This window comes from Acipenser ruthenus, chromosome 10, assembly GCF_902713425.1.
Source record: "Acipenser ruthenus chromosome 10, fAciRut3.2 maternal haplotype, whole genome shotgun sequence".
Classification (NCBI taxonomy): domain Eukaryota; kingdom Metazoa; phylum Chordata; class Actinopteri; order Acipenseriformes; family Acipenseridae; genus Acipenser; species Acipenser ruthenus.
The window spans coordinates 23,452,528-23,474,538 of NC_081198.1; the positions used below are offsets into that span (position 1 = coordinate 23,452,528).

Genomic DNA, 22,011 nt, shown 5'->3' on the forward strand with positions numbered 1-22,011 from the left:
AACAACCTGCTGCTGTCTACATCATCACCACATGTGAATAAAAGAAAGAAAGACAGCAAGAAAGAAAGAGAGAAAGAAAGAGAGAAAGAGAGGAAGAAAGAGAGAAAGAAAGAAAGAGAGAAAGAAAAAAAAAAGAAGTAAAACGGCGGGAAAACTTGCATGAACACTGGCACTCTCCCTCCAGCAGGGGTAGACAAAATGCTCACAGGAGAGATCCAGATCTGACTTTGACCAACGTTAGAGAAAGGTGTGCACCGTTCCCGGAGGTACTGCAATACCGGGCCGATGCGTGGAGTGGACGGAGCAAGCCCCTGTTCCATCTCCCGATTCCAAAAATCAATTTAATATATGGTCCCCTGATAGGGGACGTATCAGATATTAAACTGATAAGAACAGATACTACACTTGATCTTAGCCAAAAGGCCGAGAAGCGATGGCGACTTGGCCCTTGCCCGGGGCCCCCCAGCCCGGACGGCACAGGGGGCTTCAAAAGGTGGGTGCAAAATTCCAAGCACAAGCAGACCCCCAAAAAACGGGCTGCTGCTTCCAGAGGGGAAATGTGCAATTTAAGCAGGAGAAAACAAAACAAAGCAAAAACACACACATAACACCAAAAACAAAACATAAACTGGCGGAGTGCGTCTTACAAATAGTCATGCCAAGCTGCAATGCTGTACAAGGTGCCTTGGGTAACTACAACTGTGCCTCGCTGGCTGGCTGGCTTGCTAAGAAGGTCCTGGCATAGGGACATGTTCCACCACACTTGTCTGGTTAGCTGCATGCTCCCAGGAAACAACCTGCTGCTGTCTACATCATCACCACATGTGAATAAAAGAAAGAAAGACAGCAAGAAAGAAAGAGAGAAAGAAAGAGAGAAAGAGAGAAAGAAAGAGAGAAAGAAAGAAAGAGAGAAAGAAAAAAAAAAGAAGTAAAACGGCGGGAAAACTTGCATCAACACTGGCACTCTCCCTCCAGCAGGGGTAGACAAAATGCTCACAGGAGAGATCCAGATCTGACTTTGACCAACGTTAGAGAAAGGTGTGCACCGTTCCCGGAGGTACTGCAATACCGGGCCGATGCGTGGAGTGGACGGAGCAAGCCCCTGTTCCATCTCCCGATTCCAAAAATCAATTTAATATATGGTCCCCTGATAGGGGACGTATCAGATATTAAACTGATAAGAACAGATACTACACTTGATCTTAGCCAAAAGGCCGAGAAGCGATGGCGACTTGGCCCTTGCCCGGGGCCCCCCAGCCCGGACGGCACAGGGGGATTCAAAGGTGGGTGCAAAATTTCAAGCACAAGCAGACCCCAAAAAAACGGGCTGCTGCTTCCAGAGGGGAAATGTGCAATTTAAGCAGGAGAAAACAAAACAAAGCAAAAACACACACATAACACCAAAAACAAAACATAAACTGGCGGAGTGCGTCTTACAAATAGTCATGCCAAGCTGCTATGCTGTGCAAGGTGCCTTGGGTAACTACAACTGTGCCTCGCTGGCTGGCTGGCTTGCTAAGAAGGTCCTGGCATAGGGACATGTTCCACCACACTTGTCTGGTTAGCTGCATGCTCCCAGGAAACAACCTGCTGCTGTCTACATCATCACCACATGTGAATAAAAGAAAGACAGCAAGAAAGAAAGAGAGAAAGAAAGAGAGAAAGAGAGAAAGAAAGAGAGAAAGAAAAATAAAAGAAGTAAAACGGCGGGAAAACTTGCATCAACACTGGCACTCTCCCTCCAGCAGGGGTAGACAAAATGCTCACAGGAGAGATCCAGATCTGACTTTGACCAACGTTAGAGAAAGGTGTGCACCGTTCCCGGAGGTACTGCAATACCGGGCCGATGCGTGGAGTGGACGGAGCAAGCCCCTGTTCCATCTCCCGATTCCAAAAATCAATATAATATATGGTCCCCTGATACTCTTTTATTGAGATTTTACATTTTTTACATTTACACCCATTCGTTTTTTCATTCATTTTACATTTCTTTTAAAGATGACATTCATGCATACAGACATACATTTTGTTTTAAAAGCATTTAAAATACATTTAAAAACACCAAGACAATTGTGCTTTGTACATGGTTAAAACAGACACAGATTAAAATCAACATGAAAAAAACCTGTGCTGTTTTAAAAGTGACTGGAAAAAAAGAACCATCTATAAAAAACCAGTGCTTGTGAGGGCCGGGGAGTGCTCTCTAAAAAAGTGAACATAAACCTAGATCTAAAACAGGGACAGGGGAAAAGGGACAGTGTATAAACAGTGAGTTAAAATTCTAAAATTTTAAAACACTTAAAATGTAACTTTTAATAGTTTACATTAAAAATCTTAAAGATACATAAAACAAAACAAAACAAAATCAAATAAAACATTCAAATTAAATCAAAGGTCCATAAAACTGAAACAAAAAGACTACATAAAACCAGGGCACCGTTGAAAAACGGTCATGCCAGCTAAAAAGGGCGGAATGCTGGCATGACAAAATAAATAAAAGGCTTAGCGGTGCCCCGTAGTCCCGCTCCTAGGAGCTAGCGGTTCCAGTTTTTTCCCTTATTCCATCTTCACGTCCTGAAGTCCGGCGATCCTCCACTCCGCGCAGGCCTTGTCCTTCCCGAGGGTCCGGATGTCCAGAATTACAAAGTCCTTGATAAGAGTTTGTGCCCTTCTGGTCGTGGTGATAGTGTCTAGCTCCTGCTTGTGATAGACACAGACGTTACGGCCTTCCCACAGGATCTGCTTGACAACATTGATGACACGCCAAACGCACTTAGCTGTGCTGGTAGTGATTCCTCCCGCAGGCCCATAGAGCACAGTCTCAGCGGTCATCTTGGCCGTGTCAGCAAACCTGTTTAGGAAGACAGAGACAGAGAGCCAGACACTGCCAGCCACATCACACTCCCAGAAGATATGGGCTGGTGTTTCTCTCTTGCGGCACTTTGCATAGGGGCATGTTTCTACTTGGGCTAGTCCCCTCCTGAACATGAACGCTCGAGTGGGGAGTGCACTGTGGACGGTGTTCCATGCTATATCCTTCTGGACATTACTGAGGCAGCTGTGAGACACATTCTCCCAGATTTTTTGGCTTTGGGTGAGGGAGAAAGTAGCTACTTTTTCAATTTCCTGGGAACCGGCAAGATATTTAGTTACAGCCTTGTATTCCCAGGAGGCCAATTTTGCTTTATCTAAGCCCAATTTATATATAGTGTCCCTTAAGGTTCTATAATACAATGGGGGGTCCCAGGAGTACGGCACGGTGTTATCAATAGTGCAGAGGCCCAAGGCCCTGAGACAGGTGGCAAAATAGAAACGATTCATGTAACATACCTTCCTGTCCAGGGCCTGGATGTTCTTGATAGTTTGCGTGAGCCCCTGCACTCGGGTGAGCTGCACAACGTCCGGGACCCCCTTACCTCCCTTCTTGTCGGCTTTACTCAGAGTGGCTCGCTTTACCCTCTCCATCTTGCTGCCCCAGATAAAGCGGTGGATAATGCGGTCCACCACTTTTTTGGTGGTACTGTCTGGGGGAAAGATTTTTCCTACATAAGAGAGGATGGGGAACAGTATAGACTTGGTTATTAATACTCTACCCGTCATTGTTAAGGATCTTGTGCTCCATCCGCCAATCTTTTTACGGACCTGGTTAATGGCCGCCGTCCAGCTCTGGGCCCCCGAGCTATTGTTCTCGAAAATGAGGCCCAGAATCTTGATTTTGTCCTTTTTGACAGGGTACATGTCCGACAGTTCCCTATCTACCTGCCAATTTTTAGACACGTAGACTTCGCTCTTGGACTTATTAATCACTGCCCCGGTCGCCGTGCAGTACTTCTCAAGGATATTACTAATCCGAGGTACCGACGATGTGTTGGTGCAAATGAGTGACACATCGTCCATATATGCTGTTGTTTTGACCTGGACCCCGTTGGATCCAGGCAGCTGGAAACCAGTTATATTGGTATCCCTACGAATTGCCTGCAGGAGGGGTTCAATGCACACGACATATAGCAGTGGGGATAGTGGGCAACCCTGTCTGACCCCTGACTGGATAGATATTTTACCAGTCAGGTGCCTGTTCACCAAGACTCGGGTACTAATGTTTGTATATATGGTTTTAACCCACTCCCTAAGTCCAGGAGCGAATTTCATCTGGTCCATCACTTTGTACATATATTCATGGCTTACCCTATCGAACGCCTTCTCCTGGTCAAGGTTGAACAGGCAGAGGGGATGGTTCCGTTCTCTAGAATAAGCCAGAATGTCCCTTGTTAACATTAAAATATCCGTGATGGACCTCCCTGGGACGCCACAAGCCTGGTCGGGGCCAATGACCAAAGGGAGGTGTACTTGTAGCCGGAGCATCAGAGCTTTGGCTAGTATCTTGTAATCCACGCAAAGGAGGCTGATTGGGCGCCAATTCCGTAGATCTTTAACTTCCCCTTTCTTATGAAGGAGAGTAATTACACTCTCCCGCATAGAAGGGCCCAACCGCTTCTCCCTGTAGACCGCTCTGTAGACCTCCGCTAAATGGACTTTTAGCGTGTCCCAAAAAAGATGGTAATACTCACCCGGGATGCCATCTGGACCTGGCGTCTTACCGGTGTTCATGGTCTTAACCGCCTGGGTGAGCTCCTCCAGCGTGAGTTCTGGGTCCTTCTCCTCCTCCTCGTCGTCCCGCACTGAGTCAGGCTCCAACTGGCTCAGGAACCACTCTATCAGGGTGTCATCTGTAGCTTTGATGTTATATAGGTCCCTATAGAAGTTCTCTACCACTTTTTTCACTCCCTCACTATCCTCTGCTATCCTCCCCCTGCTGTCGAGCATGGAGGACATCAAGTGCCGCTTCTCCCTCGTTTTCTGGAAGAAGCGAGTACACTTTTCGTCTTCCTCCATTTTTTGCACTTTTGAATTGTGCATGACCTTTCGTTGTTCCTCCCTACAAAGCACTGAAAGATCTAGCTTGGTCTGGGCTATCTCGTCGCTTACAGGGAACCCCCGAAGCTGAAGCAGGCTCAGACGCTGGAGGGCAGCATTCAGGTATTTATATTTGGTCCTCCTTTCTTTTGCTTTCCTCTTGCCTGCTGCTATGAAATAACCCTTAGTTCTCATTTTGACCATCTCCCACCACTCTATAGGGGAGTTGAATAGGTCACGCAAAGTGGTCCACTCAACAAGCCTGCTCTTATAGGCTGCAGCTATGGAGGGGTCATCGAGTAAGGAGGTGTTTAATTTCCAGACCCCTGACCCCATCTGGGAGGTCTGAGGGACCTGCAATGTTACCTGCAGGAGCCTATGGTCAGAGAAGAAGACGGCCTGGGTGTCTACTGCCGTCTTCGTAAGGGAGCTGGTATGCAGGACGAGATCTATACGGGAGAAGGAGGTCCCAGATGAGCTCACCCAGGTAAAGGGAGGCACCAGGTCCTTACCTGCATCACACAGGGAGAAATCAAATATTACGGAGGACAAAACTCTACTAGAGCGGTCGTTGCGTGGCCTGCTCCGGTCTACGTCCCTCAGAGCACAATTGAAGTCACCTGACACGATGACGGGTACGTTCCCCAGCAGGAGTGGACGCAGCTGTGGAAAAAATTGAACTCTTTCGTTTTGGTTAGTGGGTGCATAGACATTGACCAGTCTGAGGGGAGTGTTGTTGTATGTCACATCCACGCTCAGAATTCTACCAGGTTCTACCTCCCTGCTGCTGCGGGAGGTAATAAATGGGTTTTTAAACAGGATACCTACTCCGTCGGCTCTGGCTATGTTGGAGCCCGACCAGAAGGAGTCCCCCAGGGTCCAACTCTCCTTCAGGTCCCTATAATCAGGGCTCGACGAAATACCACACTCCTGCAGAAAGATGAGATCTGCTTTCAAGTTAGCTAGATAGTTTAGTACATCAAATCTTTTTTGTGTCTCCCTGATGCTCCTGACATTAACAGACACACATATCAGGGCCATCAGGGTAGCTAACAAGAAAAGGAGTCGCTGCGTCCACCCCATAGCGACTATGATTGGGAGGTCGGGACACTCTTCCTACTCTTAGCTCTACGCTTGCTTCGAGGGGGCTTGGGCTTATTTGCAACTCCCATCACCCCTGAGAAGGTACTCACTGCTGCCTCGTCCAAGAAAGCACCGTCTTTATATGCACAGTATGTGGAGTTGTTGGGGCTATTCAACTCCCCACAAGGTAAGTCTGGTGGAACTTGCTCAGGGCCCCTCGGAACGTGTGGGTCAGCTTTGTCCTGGGGGGGGGTTATGACAGACAGCATTCTTTGGCTGTTACCGTCTGTTGAATTGGAGCTGTTAGCAGACTTCTGGCTTACCGCGTCCAGGGGTATTCCCATGTCCTCCAGTGCTGTATCTAGGAGGACCTCTAGGGGGCCCCTGGTTTTGCCCATACAAGGGAGGGGGTCAAGGATGCTTTGAAGGGAGGCCCTTCGCTTGAAGAGGGTCATTGCTACCGAGGTACTGCTGGTCAGGGAAGGTGTTGACCCCGACCTCTCCCTCGGTGCATTAGTGAACACCTCTTCTGCGAGGTGTGCTAGGGTTTGTGCCAACGACTGGGAAGGCTGGCTGGGGATGCCCTGGCTGGCTGCTACCTGCCCACTAGGCGGCAGTGTAGCCGTCCCACTCGCCTCCGTCTCTGCCTGCGAGGGCAAGACTGGGGACTTTGTGTGGACATTAGCTGGTTTTGGATCTATGGGGGCCACCTGCAACTTGCTGTCTTTGATCCTGATCTTCTTTCTTTTCCCCCCCTCGTCTCTACCCTTTCTTTTCCCCACCCTCTGCTGGTTCTTCACTCCCTTCCCCTCCTTCTCACTCTCACTTTCACTGTCGCTTTCGCTTTCCTCCCCCACGGACTCAATCCTTATGGCGTCATAACGAGAGCCGAGGGGGAGTGCAAGGTCATGCCAAGCTGCTATGCTGTGCAAGGTGCCTTGGGTAACTACAACTGTGCCTCGCTGGCTGGCTGGCTTGCTAAGAAGGTCCTGGCATAGGGACATGTTCCACCACACTTGTCTGGTTAGCTGCATGCTCCCAGGAGACAACCTGCTGCTGTCTACATCATCACCACATGTGAATAAAAGAAAGAAAGACAGCAAGAAAGAGAGAAAGAAAGAGAGAAAGAGAGAAAGAAAGAAAGAGAGAAAGAAAAAAAAAAGAAGTAAAACAGCGGGAAAACTTGCATCAACACTGGCACTCTCCCTCCAGCAGGGGTAGACAAAATGCTCACAGGAGAGATCCAGATCTGACTTTGACCAACGTTAGAGAAAGGTGTGCACCGTTCCCGGAGGTACTGCAATACCGGGCCGATGCGTGGAGTGGACGGAGCAAGCCCCTGTTCCATCTCCCGATTCCAAAAATCAATTTAATATATGGTCCCCTGATAGGGGACGTATCAGATATTAAACTGATAAGAACAGATACTACACTTGATCTTAGCCAAAAGGCCGAGAAGCGATGGCGACTTGGCCCTTGCCCGGGGCCCCCCAGCCCGGACGGCACAGGGGGATTCAAAGGTGGGTGCAAAATTCCAAGCACAAGCAGACCCCCAAAAAACGGGCTGCTGCTTCCAGAGGGGAAATGTGCAATTTAAGCAGGAGAAAACAAAACAAAGCAAAAACACACACATAACACCAAAAACAAAACATAAACTGGCGGAGTGCGTCTTACAAATAGTCATGCCAAGCTGCTATGCTGTGCAAGGTGCCTTGGGTAACTACAACTGTGCCTCGCTGGCTGGCTGGCTTGCTAAGAAGGTCCTGGCATAGGGACATGTTCCACCACACTTGTCTGGTTAGCTGCATGCTCCCAGGAAACAACCTGCTGCTGTCTACATCATCACCACATGTGAATAAAAGAAAGAAAGACAGCAAGAAAGAGAGAAAGAAAGAGAGAAAGAAAGAAAGAGAGAAAGAAAGAGAGAAAGAAAAAAAAAAGAAGTAAAACGGCGGGAAAACTTGCATCAACACTGGCACTCTCCCTCCAGCAGGGGTAGACAAAATGCTCACAGGAGAGATCCAGATCTGACTTTGACCAACGTTAGAGAAAGGTGTGCACCGTTCCCGGAGGTACTGCAATACCGGGCCGATGCGTGGAGTGGACGGAGCAAGCCCCTGTTCCATCTCCCGATTCCAAAAATCAATTTAATATATGGTCCCCTGATAGGGGACGTATCAGATATTAATACTCTTTTATTGAGATTTTACATTTTTTTACATTTACACCCATTCGTTTTTTCATTCATTTTACATTTCTTTTAAAGATGACATTCATGCATACAGACATACATTTTGTTTTAAAAGCATTTAAAATACATTTAAAAACACCAAGACAATTGTGCTTTGTACATGGTTAAAACAGACACAGATTAAAATCAACATGAAAAAAACCTGTGCTGTTTTAAAAGTGACTGGAAAAAAAGAACCATCTATAAAAAACCAGTGCTTGTGAGGGCCGGGGAGTGCTCTCTAAAAAAGGTTCAAAAGTGAACATAAAACTAGATCTAAAACAGGGACAGGGGAAAAGGGACAGTGTATAAAACAGTGAGTTAAAATTCTAAAATTTTAAAACACTTAAAATGTAACTTTTAATAGTTAACATTAAAAATCTTTTAGATACATAAAACAAAACAAAACAAAAATCAAATAAAACATTCAAAATAAATCAAATCAAAATCCATAAAACTGAAACAAAAAGACTACATAAAACCAGGGCACCGTTCAAAAACGGTCATGCCAGCTAAAAAGGGCGGAATGCTGGCATGACAAAATAAATAAAAGGCTTAGCGGTGCCCCGTAGTCCCGCTCCTAGGAGCTAGCGGTTCCAGTTTTTTCCTTTATTCCATCTTCACGTCCTGAAGTCCGGCGATCCTCCACTCCGCGCAGGCCTTGTCCTTCCCGAGGGTCCGGATGTCCAGAATTACAAAGTCCTTGATAAGAGTTTGTGCCCTTCTGGTCGTGGTGATAGTGTCTAGCTCCTGCTTGTGATAGACACAGACGTTACGGCCTTCCCACAGGATCTGCTTGACAACATTGATGACACGCCAAACGCACTTAGCTGTGCTGGTAGTGATTCCTCCCGCAGGCCCATAGAGCACAGTCTCAGCGGTCATCTTGGCCGTGTCAGCAAACCTGTTTAGGAAGACAGAGACAGAGAGCCAGACACTGCCAGCCACATCACACTCCCAGAAGATATGGGCTGGTGTTTCTCTCTTGCGGCACTTTGCATAGGGGCATGTTTCTACTTGGGCTAGTCCCCTCCTGAACATGAACGCTCGAGTGGGGAGTGCACTGTGGACGGTGTTCCATGCTATATCCTTCTGGACATTACTGAGGCAGCTGTGAGACACATTCTCCCAGATTTTTTGGCTTTGGGTGAGGGAGAAAGTAGCTACTTTTTCAATTTCCTGGGAACCGGCAAGATATTTAGTTACAGCCTTGTATTCCCAGGAGGCCAATTTTGCTTTATCTAAGCCCAATTTATATATAGTGTCCCTTAAGGTTCTATAATACAATGGGGGGTCCCAGGAGTACGGCACGGTGTTATCAATAGTGCAGAGGCCCAAGGCCCTGAGACAGGTGGCAAAATAGAAACGATTCATGTAACATACCTTCCTGTCCAGGGCCTGGATGTTCTTGATAGTTTGCGTGAGCCCCTGCACTCGGGTGAGCTGCACAACGTCCGGGACCCCCTTACCTCCCTTCTTGTCGGCTTTACTCAGAGTGGCTCGCTTTACCCTCTCCATCTTGCTGCCCCAGATAAAGCGGTGGATAATGCGGTCCACCACTTTTTTGGTGGTCCTGTCTGGGGGAAAGATTTTTCCTACATAAGAGAGGATGGGAAACAGTATAGACTTGGTTATTAATACTCTACCCGTCATTGTTAAGGATCTTGTGCTCCATCCGCCAATCTTTTTACGGACCTGGTTAATGGCCGCCGTCCAGCTCTGGGCCCCCGAGCTATTGTTCTCGAAAATGAGGCCCAGAATCTTGATTTTGTCCTTTTTGACAGGGTACATGTCCGACAGTTCCCTATCTACCTGCCAATTTTTAGACACGTAGACTTCGCTCTTGGACTTATTAATCACTGCCCCGGTCGCCGTGCAGTACTTCTCAAGGATATTACTAATCCGAGGTACCGACGATGTGTTGGTGCAAATGAGTGACACATCGTCCATATATGCTGTTGTTTTGACCTGGACCCCGTTGGATCCAGGCAGCTGGAAACCAGTTATATTGGTATCCCTATGAATTGCCTGCAGGAGGGGTTCAATGCACACGACATATAGCAGTGGGGATAGTGGGCAACCCTGTCTGACCCCTGACTGGATAGATATTTTACCAGTCAGGTGCCTGTTCACCAAGACTCGGGTACTAATGTTTGTATATATGGTTTTAACCCACTCCCTAAGTCCAGGAGCGAATTTCATCTGGTCCATCACTTTGTACATATATTCATGGCTTACCCTATCGAACGCCTTCTCCTGGTCAAGGTTGAACAGGCAGAGGGGATGGTTCCGTTCTCTAGAATAAGCCAGAATGTCCCTTGTTAACATTAAAATATCCGTGATGGACCTCCCTGGGACGCCACAAGCCTGGTCGGGGCCAATGACCAAAGGGAGGTGTACTTGTAGCCGGAGCATCAGAGCTTTGGCTAGTATCTTGTAATCCACGCAAAGGAGGCTGATTGGGCGCCAATTCCGTAGATCTTTAACTTCCCCTTTCTTATGAAGGAGAGTAATTACACTCTCCCGCATAGAAGGGCCCAACCGCTTCTCCCTGTAGACCGCTCTGTAGACCTCCGCTAAATGGACTTTTAGCGTGTCCCAAAAAAGATGGTAATACTCACCCGGGATGCCATCTGGACCTGGCGTCTTACCGGTGTTCATGGTCTTAACCGCCTGGGTGAGCTCCTCCAGCGTGAGTTCTGGGTCCTTCTCCTCCTCCTCCTCGTCCCGCACTGAGTCAGGCTCCAACTGGCTCAGGAACCACTCTATCAGGGTGTCATCTGTAGCTTTGATGTTATACAGGTCCCTATAGAAGTTCTCTACCACTTTTTTCACTCCCTCACTATCCTCTACTATCCTCCCCCTGCTGTCGAGCATGGAGGACATCAAGTGCCGCTTCTCCCTCGTTTTCTGGAAGAAGAAGCGAGTACACTTTTCGTCTTCCTCCATTTTTTGCACTTTTGCATTGTGCATGACCTTTCGTTGTTCCTCCCTACAAAGCACTGAAAGATCTAGCTTGGTCTGGGCTATCTCGTCGCTTACAGGGAACCCCCGAAGCTGAAGCAGGCTCAGACGCTGGAGGGCAGCATTCAGGTATTTATATTTGGCCCTCCTTTCTTTTGCTTTCCTCTTGCCTGCTGCTATGAAATAACCCTTAGTTCTCATTTTGACCATCTCCCACCACTCTATAGGGGAGTTGAATAGGTCACGCAAAGTGGTCCACTCAACAAGCCTGCTCTTATAGGCTGCAGCTATGGAGGGGTCATCGAGTAAGGAGGTGTTTAATTTCCAGACCCCTGACCCCATCTGGGAGGTCTGAGGGACCTGCAATGTTACCTGCAGGAGCCTATGGTCAGAGAAGAAGACGGCCTGGGTGTCTACTGCCGTCTTCGTAAGGGAGCTGGTATGCAGGACGAGATCTATACGGGAGAAGGAGGTCCCAGATGAGCTCACCCAGGTAAAGGGAGGCACCAGGTCCTTACCTGCATCACACAGGGAGAAATCAAATATTACGGAGGACAAAACTCTACTAGAGCGGTCGTTGCGTGGCCTGCTCCGGTCTACGTCCCTCAGAGCACAATTGAAGTCACCTGACACGATGACGGGTACGTTCCCCAGCAGGAGTGGACGCAGCTGTGGAAAAAATTGAACTCTTTCGTTTTGGTTAGTGGGTGCGTAGACATTGACCAGTCTGAGGGGAGTGTTGTTGTATGTCACATCCACACTCAGAATTCTACCAGGTTCTACCTCCCTGCTGCTGCGGGAGGTAATAAATGGGTTTTTAAACAGGATACCTACTCCGTCGGCTCTGGCTATGTTGGAGCCCGACCAGAAGGAGTCCCCCAGGGTCCAACTCTCCTTCAGGTCCCTATAATCAGGGCTCGACGAAATACCACACTCCTGCAGAAAGATGAGATCTGCTTTCAAGTTAGCTAGATAGTTTAGTACATCAAATCTTTTTTGTGTCTCCCTGATGCTCCTGACATTAACAGACACACATATCAGGGCCATCAGGGTAGCTAACAAGAAAAGGAGTCGCTGCGTCCACCCCATAGCGACTATGATTGGGAGGTCGGGACACTCTTCCTACTCTTAGCTCTACGCTTGCTTCGAGGGGGCTTGGGCTTATTTGCAACTCCCATCACCCCTGAGAAGGTACTCACTGCTGCCTCGTCCAAGAAGGCACCGTCTTTATATGCACAGTACGTGGAGTTGTTGGGGCTATTCAACTCCCCACAAGGTAAGTCTGGTGGAACTTGCTCAGGGCCCCTCGGAACGTGTGGGTCAGCTTTGTCCTGGGGGGGGGTTATGACAGACAGCATTCTTTGGCTGTTACCGTCTGTTGAATTGGAGCTGTTAGCAGACTTCTGGCTTACCGCGTCCAGGGGTATTCCCATGTCCTCCAGTGCTGTATCTAGGAGGACCTCTAGGGGGCCCCTGGTTTTGCCCATACAAGGGAGGGGGTCAAGGATGCTTTGAAGGGAGGCCCTTCGCTTGAAGAGGGTCTTTGCTACCGAGGTACTGCTGGTCAGGGAAGGTGTTGACCCCGACCTCTCCCTCGGTGCATTAGTGAACACCTCTTCTGCGAGGTGTGCTAGGGTTTGTGCCAACGACTGGGAAGGCTGGCTGGGGATGCCCTGGCTGGCTGCTACCTGCCCACTAGGCGGCAGTGTAGCCGTCCCACTCGCCTCCGTCTCTGCCTGCGAGGGCAAGACTGGGGACTTTGTGTGGACATTAGCTGGTTTTGGATCTATGGGGGCCACCTGCAACTTGCTGTCTTTGATCCTGATCTTCTTTCTTTTCCCCCCCTCGTCTCTACCCTTTCTTTTCCCCACCCTCTGCTGGTTCTTCACTCCCTTCCCCTCCTTCTCACTCTCACTTTCACTGTCGCTTTCGCTTTCCTCCCCCACGGACTCAATCCTTATGGCGTCATAACGAGAGCCGAGGGGGAGTGCTGGCGCTGAGAGGGCCCTACTCAGGGGGGGGCTGCTGCTGGGTCCGGGCTCCCTCCCTGCCTCGTGTTCTGCATCAGAGGAGCTACTGGAGGAGCTAGTGGAGTAGCTGTTGTACTCTCTCTCTGGGCTGGGGGAAGGGGTCCTCGTAAAACGGGACATGTCTCGGGGGCGGGGGGGTGAGGGGGGTGCTGGTGATGATGGTGGTGCTGGAGTCTGGGTCTTGGATACTGTTGGTGGTGATGTGGACTGATCTTTGTTACTTGCTCCCTCTTCCTGCTCAGGCCTAGGCTTGTTGGTATTTGCCTTGCTGGCTCTGGCCATGTTGGCATAGGAAGAGGGGCAGTCCTTAAACAGGTGCCCCTTCTTTCCACACAAATTGCACTGCCTCTCTTCTCTGCAGTGGCTGGTCTCGTGGGGGGCGCCGCAGTTCCTGCACTTGACTACAGTACATGCGGCCGCCAGGTGTCCTAATTCCCCACATTTCCTGCAGAGTTTTGGCATCCCATTATAGAATACCAGCCCTCTGTTGGGCCCTAACACTATGGAGTTTGGAATGTGGCGGACGCCTCCAATGCCCGATGGATCAACATTAAGGCGTACCAGCCACTTTCTGGCTCCTGTCCAAACCCCATCTTCATCTGTAATTTTCCTCCCTTCTGATGACACCCTCCCATAGCGGTTAAGCCATGTTGTAATATCATAGTCGCTAACAGCCTCATTGAAAAATTGGACAGTAACAACTTTCATTTCTCTGTCTGTCAGTGCATCCACACAAAATTCTTTGTATGGAGCGAGATATTTATTCTCCCCCCAAAAGGACCACATTTCTTGTAACTTTTGGGGGTTCCTAAAACTGACCTCAAACACTTCCTTAAGCCCTGGCAATTTCACCAAACAATTCAAGTCAGAAGGGGAAAAACCCATACCCCTCTGAAGAATGGTCCGGCTGAACTCCAGTCTCGTCAGTCCTGGTTCCGTTTCCTCTTGCTGGGTCCTTGTGAAGCGCACCGCATTGTGCCTCCTAGTCTCCTGGGTTGGCCGGAACGCCATCCTTCAGCTGGCTCCTCCGATTGGGGTGGGAGAACCCTCTGGACGTCCGGGTTGTCTCTCTCTACGGAAAAGAAACAACGTAAGCAGCAAATCTGGGCAGTTGAAGGAACTATTACTTTAGTCCCTGAGGAGATGGTCGCCTCGCAAGAGGGACCCCCTCCCCAGGTGAACGGTGTCCTTCCCTGGCGGAGTAGGGGGCGCTGCTTGGCACCGAGACCACGTAGGAAGAATCGTGGCTGTGACGCCTCCTCGGGGTCCGGGGCCGCCCTCTGCTCCTCCCAGATGGCGCCCCCTGAACAAATAGTCATGCCAAGCTGCTATGCTGTGCAAGGTGCCTTGGGTAACTACAACTGTGCCTCGCTGGCTGGCTGGCTTGCTAAGAAGGTCCTGGCATAGGGACATGTTCCACCACACTTGTCTGGTTAGCTGCATGCTCCCAGGAAACAACCTGCTGCTGTCTACATCATCACCACATGTGAATAAAAGAAAGAAAGACAGCAAGAAAGAAAGAGAGAAAGAAAGAGAGAAAGAAAGAGAGAAAGAAAAAAAAAAGAAGTAAAACGGCGGGAAAACTTGCATCAACACTGGCACTCTCCCTCCAGCAGGGGTAGACAAAATGCTCACAGGAGAGATCCAGATCTGACATTGACCAACGTTAGAGAAAGGTGTGCACCGTTCCCGGAGGAACTGCAATACCGGGCCGATGCGTGGAGTGGACGGAGCAAGCCCCTGTTCCATCTCCCGATTCCAAAAATCAATTTAATATATGGTCCCCTGATAGGGGACGTATCAGATATTAAACTGATAAGAACAGATACTACACTTGATCTTAGCCAAAAGGCCGAGAAGCGATGGCGACTTGGCCCTTGCCCGGGGCCCCCCAGCCCGGACGGCACAGGGGGATTGAAAGGTGGGTGCAAAATTCCAAGCACAAGCAGACCCCCAAAAAACGGGCTGCTGCTTCCAGAGGGGAAATGTGCAATTTAAGCAGGAGAAAACAAAACAAAGCAAAAACACACACATAACACCAAAAACAAAACATAAACTGGCGGAGTGCGTCTTACAAATAGTCATGCCAAGCTGCTATGCTGTGCAAGGTGCCTTGGGTAACTACAACTGTGCCTCGCTGGCTGGCTGGCTTGCTAAGAAGGTCCTGGCATAGGGACATGTTCCACCACACTTGTCTGGTTAGCTGCATGCTCCCAGGAAACAACCTGCTGCTGTCTACATCATCACCACATGTGAATAAAAGAAAGAAAGACAGCAAGAAAGAAAGAGAGAAAGAAAGAGAGAAAGAGAGAAAGAAAGAGAGAAAGAAAAAAAAAAAAGAAGTAAAACGGCGGGAAAACTTGCATCAAGTAGACAAATGTAGACAAATGTAGACAAATGTAGACAAAATGCTCACAGGAGAGATCCAGATCTGACTTTGACCAACGTTAGAGAAAGGTGTGCACCGTTCCCGGAGGTACTGCAATACCGGGCCGATGCATGGAGTGGACGGAGCAAGCCCCTGTTCCATCTCCCGATTCCAAAAATCAATTTAATATATGGTCCCCTGATAGGGGACGTATCAGATATTAAACTGATAAGAACAGATACTACACTTGATCTTAGCCAAAAGGCCGAGAAGCGATGGCGACTTGGCCCTTGCCCGGGGCCCCCCAGCCCGGACGGCACAGGGGGATTCAAAGGTGGGTGCAAAATTCCAAGCACAAGCAGACCCCCAAAAAACGGGCTGCTGCTTCCAGAGGGGAAATGTGCAATTTAAGCAGGAGAAAACAAAACAAAGCAAAAACACACACATAACACCAAAAACAAAACATAAACTGGCGGAGTGCGTCTTACAAATAGTCATGCCAAGCTGCAATGCTGTGCAAGGTGCCTTGGGTAACTACAACTGTGCCTCGCTGGCTGGCTGGCTTGCTAAGAAGGTCCTGGCATAGGGACATGTTCCACCACACTTGTCTGGTTAGCTGCATGCTCCCAGGAAACAACCTGCTGCTGTCTACATCATCACCACATGTGAATAAAAGAAAGAAAGACAGCAAGAAAGAGAGAAAGAAAGAGAGAGAGAGAAAGAAAGAAAGAGAGAAAGAAAAAAAAAAAAAGTAAAACGGCGGGAAAACTTGCATCAACACTGGCACTCTCCCTCCAGCAGGGGTAGACAAAATGCTCACAGGAGAGATCCAGATCTGACTTTGACCAACGTTAGAGAAAGGTGTGCACCGTTCCCGGAGGTACTGCAATATCGGGCCGATGCGTGGAGTGGACGGAGCAAGCCCCTGTTCCATCTCCCGATTCCAAAAATCAATTTAATATATGGTCCCCTGATAGGGGACGTATCAGATATTAAACTGATAAGAACAGATACTAAACTTGATCTTAGCCAAAAGGCCGAGAAGCGATGGCGACTTGGCCCTTGCCCGGGGCCCCCCAGCCCGGACGGCACAGGGGGATTCAAAGGTGGGTGCAAAATTCCAAGCACAAGCAGACCCCCAAAAAACGGGCTGCTGCTTCCAGAGGGGAAATGTGCAATTTAAGCAGGAGAAAACAAAACAAAGCAAAAACACACACATAACACCAAAAACAAAACATAAACTGGCGGAGTGCGTCTTACAAATAGTCATGCCAAGCTGCTATGCTGTGCAAGGTGCCTTGGGTAACTACAACTGTGCCTCGCTGGCTGGCTGGCTTGCTAAGAAGGTCCTGGCATAGGGACATGTTCCACCACACTTGTCTGGTTAGCTGCATGCTCCCAGGAAACAACCTGCTGCTGTCTACATCATCACCACATGTGAATAAAAGAAAGAAAGACAGCAAGAAAGAGAGAAAGAATGAGAGAAAGAAAGAGAGAAAGAGAGAAAGAAAGAAAAAAAAAAAGAAGTAAAACGGCGGGAAAACTTGCATCAACACTGGCACTCTCCCTCCAGCAGGGGTAGACAAAATGCTCACAGGAGAGATCCAGATCTGACTTTGACCAACGTTAGAGAAAGGTGTGCACCGTTCCCGGAGGTACTGCAATACCGGGCCGATGCGTGGAGTGGACGGAGCAAGCCCCTGTTCCATCTCCCGATTCCAAAAATCAATTTAATATATGGTCCCCTGATAGGGGACGTATCAGATATTAAACTGATAAGAACAGATACTACACTTGATCTTAGCCAAAAGGCCGAGAAGCGATGGCGACTTGGCCCTTGCCCGGGGCCCCCCAGCCCGGACGGCACAGGGGGATTCAAAGGTGGGTGCAAAATTCCAAGCACAAGCAGACCCCCAAAAAACGGGCTGCTGCTTCCAGAGGGGAAATGTGCAATTTAAGCAGGAGAAAACAAAACAAAGCAAAAACACACACATAACACCAAAAACAAAACATAAACTGGCGGAGTGCGTCTTACAAATAGTCATGCCAAGCTGCTATGCTGTGCAAGGTGCCTTGGGTAACTACAACTGTGCCTCGCTGGCTGGCTGGCTTGCTAAGAAGGTCCTGGCATAGGGACATGTTCCACCACACTTGTCTGGTTAGCTGCATGCTCCCAGGAAACAACCTGCTGCTGTCTACATCATCACCACATGTGAATAAAAGAAAGAAAGACAGCAAGAAAGAGAGAAAGAATGAGAGAAAGAAAGAGAGAAAGAGAGAAAGAAAGAAAAAAAAAAAGAAGTAAAACGGCGGGAAAACTTGCATCAACACTGGCACTCTCCCTCCAGCAGGGGTAGACAAAATGCTCACAGGAGAGATCCAGATCTGACTTTGACCAACGTTAGAGAAAGGTGTGCACCGTTCCCGGAGGTACTGCAATACCGGGCCGATGCGTGGAGTGGACGGAGCAAGCCCCTGTTCCATCTCCCGATTCCAAAAATCAATTTAATATATGGTCCCCTGATAGGGGACGTATCAGATATTAAACTGATAAGAACAGATACTACACTTGATCTTAGCCAAAAGGCCGAGAAGCGATGGCGACTTGGCCCTTGCCCGGGGCCCCCCAGCCCGGACGGCACAGGGGGATTCAAAGGTGGGTGCAAAATTCCAAGCACAAGCAGACCCCCAAAAAACGGGCTGCTGCTTCCAGAGGGGAAATGTGCAATTTAAGCAGGAGAAAACAAAACAAAGCAAAAACACACACATAACACCAAAAACAAAACATAAACTGGCGGAGTGCGTCTTACAAATAGTCATGCCAAGCTGCTATGCTGTGCAAGGTGCCTTGGGTAACTACAACTGTGCCTCGCTGGCTGGCTGGCTTGCTAAGAAGGTCCTGGCATAGGGACATGTTCCACCACACTTGTCTGGTTAGCTGCATGCTCCCAGGAAACAACCTGCTGCTGTCTACATCATCACCACATGTGAATAAAAGAAAGAAAGATAGCAAGAAAGAGAGAAAGAAAGAGAGAAAGAAAGAGAGAAAGAGAGAAAGAAAGAGAGAAAGAAAAAAAAAGAAGTAAAACGGCGGGAAAACTTGCATCAACACTGGCACTCTCCCTCCAGCAGGGGTAGACAAAATGCTCACAGGAGAGATCCAGATCTGACTTTGACCAACGTTAGAGAAAGGTGTGCACCGTTCCCGGAGGTACTGCAATACCGGGCCGATGCGTGGAGTGGACGGAGCAAGCCCCTGTTCCATCTCCCGATTCCAAAAATCAATTTAATATATGGTCCCCTGATAGGGGACGTATCAGATATTAAACTGATAAGAACAGATACTACACTTGATCTTAGCCAAAAGGCCGAGAAGCGATGGCGACTTGGCCCTTGCCCGGGGCCCCCCAGCCCGGACGGCACAGGGGGATTCAAAGGTGGGTGCAAAATTCCAAGCACAAGCAGACCCCCAAAAAACGGGCTGCTGCTTCCAGAGGGGAAATGTGCAATTTAAGCAGGAGAAAACAAAACAAAGCAAAAACACACACATAACACCAAAAACAAAACATAAACTGGCGGAGTGCGTCTTACAAATAGTCATGCCAAGCTGCTATGCTGTGCAAGGTGCCTTGGGTAACTACAACTGTGCCTCGCTGGCTGGCTGGCTTGCTAAGAAGGTCCTGGCATAGGGACATGTTCCACCACACTTGTCTGGTTAGCTGCATGCTCCCAGGAAACAACCTGCTGCTGTCTACATCATCACCACATGTGAATAAAAGAAAGAAAGACAGCAAGAAAGAAAGAGAGAAAGAAAGAGAGAAAGAAAGAAAGAGAGAAAGAAAAAAAAGAAGTAAAACGGCGGGAAAACTTGCATCAACACTGGCACTCTCCCTCCAGCAGGGGTAGACAAAATGCTCACAGGAGAGATCCAGATCTGACTTTGACCAACGTTAGAGAAAGGTGTGCACCGTTCCCGGAGGTACTGCAATACCGGGCCGATGCGTGGAGTGGACGGAGCAAGCCCCTGTTCCATCTCCCGATTCCAAAAATCAATTTAATATATGGTCCCCTGATAGGGGACGTATCAGATATTAAACTGATAAGAACAGATACTCTTTTATTGAGATTTTACATTTTTTACATTTACACCCATTCGTTTTTTCATTCATTTTACATTTCTTTTAAAGATGACATTCATGCATACAGACATACATTTTGTTTTAAAAGCATTTAAAATACATTTAAAAACACCAAGACAATTGTGCTTTGTACATGGTTAAAACAGACACAGATTAAAATCAACATGAAAAAAACCTGTGCTGTTTTAAAAGTGACTGGAAAAAAAGAACCATCTATAAAAAACCAGTGCTTGTGAGGGCCGGGGAGTGCTCTCTAAAAAAGTTCAAAAGTGAACATAAAACTAGATCTAAAACAGGGACAGGGGAAAAGGGACAGTGTATAGAACAGTGAGTTAAAATTCTAAAATTTTAAAACACTTAAAATGTAACTTTTAATAGTTTACATTAAAAATCTTAAAGATACATAAAACAAAACAAAACAAAATCAAATAAAACATTCAAATTAAATCAAAGGTCCATAAAACTGAAACAAAAAGACTACATAAAACCAGGGCACCGTTGAAAAACGGTCATGCCAGCTAAAAAGGGCGGAATGCTGGCATGACAAAATAAATAAAAGGCTTAGCGGTGCCCCGTAGTCCCGCTCCTAGGAGCTAGCGGTTCCAGTTTTTTCCTTTATTCCATCTTCACGTCCTGAAGTCCGGCGATCCTCCACTCCGCGCAGGAGGGTCCGGATGTCCAGAATTACAAAGTCCTTGATAAGAGTTTGTGCCCTTCTGGTCGTGGTGATAGTGTCTAGCTCCTGCTTGTGATAGACACAGACGTTACGGCCTTCCCACAGGATCTGCTTGACAACATTGATGACACGCCAAACGCACTTAGCTGTGCTGGTATCGATTCCTCCCGCAGGCCCATAGAGCACAGTCTCAGCGGTCATCTTGGCCGTGTCAGCAAACCTGTTTAGGAAGACAGAGACAGAGAGCCAGACACTGCCAGCCACATCACACTCCCAGAAGATATGGGCTGGTGTTTCTCTCTTGCGGCACTTTGCATAGGGGCATGTTTCTACTTGGGCTAGTCCCCTCCTGAACATGAACGCTCGAGTGGGGAGTGCACTGTGGACGGTGTTCCATGCTATATCCTTCTGGACATTACTGAGGCAGCTGTGAGACACATTCTCCCAGATTTTTTGGCTTTGGGTGAGGGAGAAAGTAGCTACTTTTTCAATTTCCTGGGAACCGGCAAGATATTTAGTTACAGCCTTGTATTCCCAGGAGGCCAATTTTGCTTTATCTAAGCCCAATTTATATATAGTGTCCCTTAAGGTTCTATAATACAATGGGGGGTCCCAGGAGTACGGCACGGTGTTATCAATAGTGCAGAGGCCCAAGGCCCTGAGACAGGTGGCAAAATAGAAACGATTCATGTAACATACCTTCCTGTCCAGGGCCTGGATGTTCTTGATAGTTTGCGTGAGCCCCTGCACTCGGGTGAGCTGCACAACGTCCGGGACCCCCTTACCTCCCTTCTTGTCGGCTTTACTCAGGGTGGCTCGCTTTACCCTCTCCATCTTGCTGCCCCAGATAAAGCGGTGGATAATGCGGTCCACCACTTTTTTGGTGGTCCTGTCTGGGGGAAAGATTTTTCCTACATAAGAGAGGATGGGGAACAGTATAGACTTGGTTATTAATACTCTACCCGTCATTGTTAAGGATCTTGTGCTCCATCCGCCAATCTTTTTACGGACCTGGTTAATGGCCGCCGTCCAGCTCTGGGCCCCCGAGCTATTGTTCTCGAAAATGAGGCCCAGAATCTTGATTTTGTCCTTTTTGACAGGGTACATGTCCGACAGTTCCCTATCTACCTGCCAATTTTTAGACACGTAGACTTCGCTCTTGGACTTATTAATCACTGCCCCGGTCGCCGTGCAGTACTTCTCAAGGATATTACTAATCCGAGGTACCGACGATGTGTTGGTGCAAATGAGTGACACATCGTCCATATATGCTGTTGTTTTGACCTGGACCCCGTTGGATCCAGGCAGCTGGAAACCAGTTATATTGGTATCCCTACGAATTGCCTGCAGGAGGGGTTCAATGCACACGACATATAGCAGTGGGGATAGTGGGCAACCCTGTCTGACCCCTGACTGGATAGATATTTTACCAGTCAGGTGCCTGTTCACCAAGACTCGGGTACTAATGTTTGTATATATGGTTTTAACCCACTCCCTAAGTCCAGGAGCGAATTTCATCTGGTCCATCACTTTGTACATATATTCATGGCTTACCCTATCGAACGCCTTCTCCTGGTCAAGGTTGAACAGGCAGAGGGGATGGTTCC

General features: G+C 48.3%; 9 non-coding genes and 3 pseudogenes across 9 annotated transcripts; all 12 read right to left on the reverse strand.

The window, feature by feature from the left end:
- Positions 1–244: 244 nt before the first annotated feature.
- LOC131739198 (U2 spliceosomal RNA) lies at positions 245–435 on the reverse strand. Its single transcript, XR_009330365.1, has one exon. It is a non-coding gene; the product is annotated as a U2 spliceosomal RNA (small nuclear RNA).
- A 600-nt stretch (positions 436–1,035) lies between these two features.
- On the reverse strand, positions 1,036–1,226 carry LOC131739199 (U2 spliceosomal RNA). Its single transcript, XR_009330366.1, has one exon. It is a non-coding gene; the product is annotated as a U2 spliceosomal RNA (small nuclear RNA).
- Positions 1,227–1,805: 579 nt separating this feature from the next.
- Positions 1,806–1,938, reverse strand: LOC131738859 (U2 spliceosomal RNA; annotated as a pseudogene).
- Positions 1,939–7,269: 5,331 nt separating this feature from the next.
- LOC131739200 (U2 spliceosomal RNA) lies at positions 7,270–7,460 on the reverse strand. Its single transcript, XR_009330367.1, has one exon. It is a non-coding gene; the product is annotated as a U2 spliceosomal RNA (small nuclear RNA).
- A 587-nt stretch (positions 7,461–8,047) lies between these two features.
- LOC131738732 (U2 spliceosomal RNA) lies at positions 8,048–8,202 on the reverse strand (annotated as a pseudogene).
- A 6,692-nt stretch (positions 8,203–14,894) lies between these two features.
- On the reverse strand, positions 14,895–15,085 carry LOC131739230 (U2 spliceosomal RNA). Its single transcript, XR_009330397.1, has one exon. It is a non-coding gene; the product is annotated as a U2 spliceosomal RNA (small nuclear RNA).
- A 590-nt stretch (positions 15,086–15,675) lies between these two features.
- On the reverse strand, positions 15,676–15,866 carry LOC131739227 (U2 spliceosomal RNA). Its single transcript, XR_009330394.1, has one exon. It is a non-coding gene; the product is annotated as a U2 spliceosomal RNA (small nuclear RNA).
- A 581-nt stretch (positions 15,867–16,447) lies between these two features.
- LOC131738324 (U2 spliceosomal RNA) lies at positions 16,448–16,638 on the reverse strand. Its single transcript, XR_009329888.1, has one exon. It is a non-coding gene; the product is annotated as a U2 spliceosomal RNA (small nuclear RNA).
- A 584-nt stretch (positions 16,639–17,222) lies between these two features.
- Positions 17,223–17,413, reverse strand: LOC131739201 (U2 spliceosomal RNA). The gene has a single exon (XR_009330368.1). It is a non-coding gene; the product is annotated as a U2 spliceosomal RNA (small nuclear RNA).
- Positions 17,414–17,997: 584 nt separating this feature from the next.
- On the reverse strand, positions 17,998–18,188 carry LOC131739202 (U2 spliceosomal RNA). Its single transcript, XR_009330369.1, has one exon. It is a non-coding gene; the product is annotated as a U2 spliceosomal RNA (small nuclear RNA).
- A 590-nt stretch (positions 18,189–18,778) lies between these two features.
- LOC131739203 (U2 spliceosomal RNA) lies at positions 18,779–18,969 on the reverse strand. The gene has a single exon (XR_009330370.1). It is a non-coding gene; the product is annotated as a U2 spliceosomal RNA (small nuclear RNA).
- Positions 18,970–19,546: 577 nt separating this feature from the next.
- LOC131738393 (U2 spliceosomal RNA) lies at positions 19,547–19,716 on the reverse strand (annotated as a pseudogene).
- Between the last annotated feature and the right edge of the window lie 2,295 nt (positions 19,717–22,011).